This window comes from Desmodus rotundus, chromosome 2 (assembly GCF_022682495.2).
Source record: "Desmodus rotundus isolate HL8 chromosome 2, HLdesRot8A.1, whole genome shotgun sequence".
In the NCBI taxonomy this organism is placed as follows: Eukaryota; Metazoa; Chordata; class Mammalia; order Chiroptera; family Phyllostomidae; genus Desmodus; species Desmodus rotundus.
The window spans coordinates 29101121-29107765 of record NC_071388.1 but is presented as its reverse complement, the minus strand read 5'-3'; positions in this window follow the sequence as shown (position 1 = coordinate 29107765).

The window sequence follows — 6645 nt, the reverse complement described above, 5'->3', positions numbered from 1 at the left end:
TCTATGTCTATTTCCTTCTCCAGATTAGGGAATTTTTCCTTCATTATTTTTTCAAATAAATTTTCAATTTCTTGTTCTTCCTCTTCTCCTTCTGGCACCCCTATTATTAGGATGTTGGAACATTTAACGTTGTCTCAGAGAGCTTCCTAAAGTCTCTCCTAATTTTTTTGAATTTATATTTCTTGATTCTGGTCCAGTTGAACATTTACTTTTTCCTTCTGTTCAAAATATTTGATTTGAGTCCTTGTTTCCTTCCCTTCACTGTTGGTTCCCTGTATATTTTTCTTTATTTAACTTTGTATAGCCTTTACTTCTTCCTTTATTTTGCAACTGTACTCAATCATTTCTGTGAGCATCCTGATTACCAGTGTTTTAAACTCTGCATCTGATAGGTTGACTATCTCCTCATTACTTAATTCTTTTAAATTTTCATAAATGCTACTCCAATAACAGAAGTAAAGAAAAACTGTGGAAGAATTTGCTAAGGTGAAGTAAGAACTCAAATTCAAGCAACAGTTAAGAATTATTATCAATCAAAAATCCTTATTAAGGTTATGATAAGTCCATTCTTTAGGATATTAAATCTGATGAAGCCATAAAATAAAATAAATACCTTGGTGATTGGCTAGGATTAAAAAATAATTACCATTTATTTAAATTAAGAAAAATGAGGAAAATAAAGGTTTTCACACAAGTAGGAATAGCTTACTGCACTGCAGTGAGAAAAATATGAGTGCTATACCTTGGGGCCAAACAAGTATTCCTTGATGATATTTGATGTCAGGGCCCTTGATACTACACATAGACATCAGGATTTTGGCTGGGTGTCCAGCAGAGAATTGAAGAATACCTCTCTTACCAAGGAAAACTCTCCTCTATCTGGTGAGATATCACCTTCCATTAACAATAATGCTTTTAATAAAAATTCAAAGAGTGATAGGAAGAATTTGAAATCAGGTAGCCTATCAAAAACCAACTCAAGAATGAGAGGATGAAAATGTTTTGCCAGGGAGGAAAAAGGAAAAATAAATAAATAAATGAATGAATGAATAAATGAATACATACATACATTATATCAGATTATTCATTCTACAGAGAAAAATAAGAGAAAATAATTTCTCTGTGGATTTCAAGAAATCTATGGAGAAAATAGATCCTATTTTCATTCTTAATTTGAGATTGTTGATAAAAATACCCACAACTTTCACTCATCAGCAGCATTTAATCTATATTAACAATATTTTGGGGGGCAAGTTTACACAAAACTGAGTATGTTCCCTTGATTCTTCTACTTGATGAATTTGCTATTGACACCTTAATTTCACAGAGCAAACCTATTGAGTCTTATGCTGACATGACCAGAGTAAGCATTATGCTCAAGATAATTTTCATTGGGTCTGTGGGGGGGGCTCTGCCTGCAGGCCCCCCACCCCACCCCCTGGCTGCCACGGATGAGAATAAGTCTACCAAGACATGATCTGCGTGGGGAGGAAAGGTGGCCCATCTCTCAAAGAAGAAGGGCCAAGAGCCTTTTCCTCAATGGGCTTTTATTGGATTCAATTTGCACAGGAATACAGGTAAAGCTCATCAATCATTGTCAGGCAGTAAGGATCAAACAATAGATAACAAACAAAGAACTCTGAGGGCTTGTTCTGAGTCAGGGTCAGTTAGCTAAAGGGCTCTAAGGCTTTAGGAAACAAACTCATTTCAGGCTTGGACCCTTATCATTTAAATTGAGGGTATTAGCAAAGCAGGTTTCAAAGGGTTTTATGTATTCTTTTTTAGGCCTGATCACCCTGGTGAACCTGCCCTTTCCAGCACAGGACTGTACCACCCTCTGTCATTGTTTCAGGCTTAAGTCAGGCAGGGGAAGTAAGGCAGCCAAGAGATTAGGAGACTTCTTGCAGACAGAATGAGGACTCCGGCTACCGTCAAGGCTGAGGGGTGAAGGTCCATCACCCCCTTTTTCTATAGCTCCCCAAGTCTTTCCATGTGGGCCTCTTCATGACCATACCTATCTTAGGTCATCCCTCCCTTGAGGAATCTTGCCTGTCAATGGCTAACTGGTCAGGCTCAGGGTCAAGCAGGGTAAAGTAGAGTGGGCAGGGGCAGCACCCCTGCCAGGAAAATAAACTTTGTCTCCTTAGTGGCTTATGGTCCCAAGGTCTCTGACTCAGCCTTAACCATGGGGGGTTACAGCTTTTGAAACCAGGCAGGGCAGTTCCCAACAGGGTCTAGATGGTTTATAACTACAGGAAGGAAGAAATATAATAAAGTAAGCACTTTTTAAAGCATATTTTACAACTGCACTGGTGTTCAAGTTATTTTCTACTGCTCCATGTTTGTCCCTTTGGCTTCGGCTTGAAAAAGAAAAGCAGTTTTATTTAAGTATAATATTTTCTGTCATGGGTAGTTATTGGATTGCTTTCTTTACATAATTATCACAAGAAAATTGTGGTGTTTGAAATAAAGTATTCTTTCATGCCAAGACACAATTCCTTTTCCAAATAGAAGTTGTAATTCAAAGTTCTGGCCAAAAGCAACTCTATTTTACAAAGTTCGAGAAGTTAACAAAGTAATGCTAAGTGATAAAAATCATTAGTGGATGATGTTTTCAGTTGCACTTTTTAGTTACTTTAGCAGATGCAATATTGGCTTCTTCTTTTTCACAGTAGATTAGATATGCAATTACTAGAAGCAAGAAATAGATTTACATTATGTAAAAATGGTCCGAATAAGATTATTTATGAGCAGAGAACTAAAAATGTGCCAATATTGAAATAGATTCAACATGAGGACATTTGATCCAAATGATTAAATTAGACTTTTGGCCAGATGATAACTACTCCTCAGTCATCAAATTAGTAAAGTGCAAGAATCAAAAGTCATGACTGTGCTCAAGATAAGAAAATCAATACCAGATTTTTACACTTTCATGGAGCATCATTTGGCTTTATCCATTATGGATTCTTGTTTGGCCACTTTATTCATATACAGACCCAGCAGAATTAAGGCCTGCTTTACTGTGGTTGGTAGGGTAATGTTGTAGGTATAAAAATTTATAGTTTTAATTTGAGTATTTCACCTAAAATGTCATATGGTATGCTTGAGTGTGATATTGCTATGTCACAGAATTACATACTTATGATTTTTGTAAGAAAATATTTTGTAATAATAAAGGGTTGTTATTTGTGCCAGAACCTGTATATGCAACATAAAATTCCAGTAAGGCAGACCAGAAAATTTGTTCTGTTTCCTGTTAATCTGATTTCACTGTTTTCTAACAGTTGTGATGTAGATCAGGTCTATTTGGCCCAGCTTAGATCAGGTCTATTTGGCCCAGCTTAGACAAAATGTATATGTAAGTTTTAAAATTTTACTTTGTATATATTTTTATTGTCTTGGTCTTGTGAAAAATATTTTATATGTTGGAAACTTAAGGCATTTAGAAATGTATTATGATGTCCCTTGAAACTAGACATAGGTCACCAAATATAGATCTTTGCAAGCCTCAAACATGTATATTTTACTTAGTATATCTGCTAATATGCTAGACATATGTGTTCAAAGAATGTTAAATTACAGCCCTGACCAGTGTGGCTCAGTTGGTTGGGTATCGTTCTGGAAAGCAAAAGGTTATCAGTTTGATTCCGGTCAAAGCACATGCCTGGGTTGTGGTTTCGGTCACTGGTAGGAGAACAGTCAAGAGGCAACTGAAACATGGGTGAAGAGAGTCTTTATGGATTGTTTTTTTGTTATTATGGTCACCAAGAAGTGGTCTGATTTCAATCAATCTCTTAGTGCAAGAAGATGAAGGGGATGTCTAAAGATAAGACTGAGATTATAACTCATTATTGTGAGTTCCACAGAGAGCAGTGATAGAATTATAGGAATTAATGGAAGATAGAAATAGATCCAGAAATGAAGATTAAAGAGGTTTGATTAAGGGTTGATGTAAAGGAAGGATGACCAGGCAGTCCTCGTCATAATTTTTATTTTCAAATTGTTCCCATACAGCATAATTAAAACCTCAAATTCAAATATCTTTGTTTCTTAGTTTTGTACTATGTTTGCTTAATTACAGGAGTATGATTTAATATTAGAGCTATCTCATTTGATATATAGCTGAGCCAATGTGCAGATACAATAGCAGTGCTACAAATTAGTGATTTTACAAAAATAAAAGCTGCCTTAGTGCAAGCTTTTCAACTCATTGTTTATGAGATTGGCATTTTGCATTTATTCTTTACCTGTTTTGGCATTTAGTGTATTTTAAATGTATAATTTATTCTGTCAGTGTAGCAACAGACAGTTGTAACTGACAGCAGAATGGAGGAATGGAACCTGGGATAATCCGCAGGTTTGACGTAAGATCTTGGGATCTCAATGGTCATGGCATAGCTACTCGGAGCCAGGTATGTAGGGAATGCATTTAAAAAAAAAAAAAAATCTACAAAGAGTTCAATCCAAGGGGGTAAAATAGGTCAGTCAAATATCACCAGAATATCATTTTTATAGTAAAACATCAGGGAGATCATGTAGAAACTACAAAGATAGTTGCAGTTAAACCAAGGGGCATTAAGCAAGATTAAAATTTGTGAAAGATAAAAACTTCCATAATGTATCACTGATGAGCACTATACCATAAGCATTATCTCACTGTGTCCAAACTCTTCGGTAAATACTCTATATTTTCAGTATATTGGCTTATTTTTCCCAGATGTATTTTCATATAACAATTTCCTCTACCTTGTAGTTTTTTATTGTTTCCAATCATATGGAACATATTTTTTATGTTTATTTTAATAAAGATTGTATGTATTTATTTTTAAAGAGAAGGGAGTGGAGGGAGATAAACATTGATGTGAGAGAGAAGCCAATTTATTGCCTTCTGTACACACCCTACACACACAGGCCCACAATCTAGGCATGTACCTTGATGGGGAATTGAACCAGTGGCCCTTCACTTCATGAGACTATGCCAAACCAGTTGAGCCACACCAGTCCGTAATCACATGGAAAAATTTTTGAATCTCCAATTAATTATTATACCAATTAAAATGACAGGTAGATTTTTTAAAAATTGAAATTTTTAAAAAAAAATTGCTAGAGATATCTCTACCATTAAACATTTAAATCAGACAACCCATTCTGGGGGGGAAAAGTGAGGTAGAATTTATTCTCTTATACTTTAAATTACATTATAATCATAAAATAATAAAGTAGTTACATGCCCTTAGACATATATCCAAAGCAGAATAAATATCCTGAAATAGATTTCAATATATATTAGAAATAATGTTAAAAATGACATTTCGATGAGGTGAAGGCATGGTTAGTTATTTAGAGATAAGAAAAAAGTTGATTTTTAGTTCAGTCTTACACTGAAATGTGTTTTAGGGGACTCAAAATTGTAAAATAAATATGTAACTTTAAATATATATGAAATATATTTGCAAATAATCCCTTACATTAAAGAAGGGAATTCTTTATAAGCATAACAAAAAAAAGGTGATAATTTTACTACATAAAATGAAAGCTTTTATGGTAAATATGTTCCAAATAAAAATAACCAATCCAAAGGAAACTGAAATTTATTTGCACCTTATATGACAAAATATAAATATGTTTAACATTAAAAATCATATCTATAACATAAATTTGGACAATGTCATAGAATAATAGCATGGTATCTCTAAGCAAATCAGCGTCCCTACTACTATTGTGACAGCTTGTTGTGAATTAGAACAAGCAGCCCAATCCCAGTCCCCCACCACAGAACATTACTTAGAAGCTGTTTATAGGCTAGATTTCAGATCATGCCCTCAGATGGACATCCCTGGGCAGTGAATGATCATAGTGGTCCTGAAAAGGATGCTCAGCCCATTCCATAATCAAGCAGTACACATTAAAGCAATGCAATATTATTCAGTATATATTGGCAAGAACAACAGATGTGGTAACACTAAGTTTTGTGAGGTTGTAGAGAAATAGATATTATTACCTGTATAGATAGATGGTAGAATTGGTGCAAGTGAAGGAAATGTTGGCAATTATCAAAACCTAAGAAAAACATATTATTTGATTGAACCATTCTGTCTCATACACTACCTGTAAAATATAGTCTAATATGTATTCAAATACCTATGGGGTTATGAAATTTATTATACAGTTGTTATTCACAGCAAAAACTTGAATTAGACTATACATCAGTAGAGGACCAGCTAAATATATTATTTTGCATGTGTTCATAAGAGTTCTATTGAGAGTAAATATAGATAGAAATATAGACATGTTTTTAGAAGAGTTCTATTGATAGAAAAATATATATTATTAAATATATTTATATAATTATGTTTAATTAAATAGTACTACTATTTCTAAACATTTTAGCAGCCCATTTTGTATTTCAAAGTGTTAAATAAAAATAAAAATACACTATATTTGTATAATGCAACACCATCATAGACTTAAAAACATTCCTACTTACTTTAAAAAGAAACTCTTAATGAGATCACTATAGAAGGAAGCAATTTAAAAACCTGTCTTAGGGAGAATATGTTTTACAGTGTTCATTTTGATTTTGGTTAAACAATTTTAATTTTATACTCAAAATAAAGAATCATGACATATTGCATTACATTT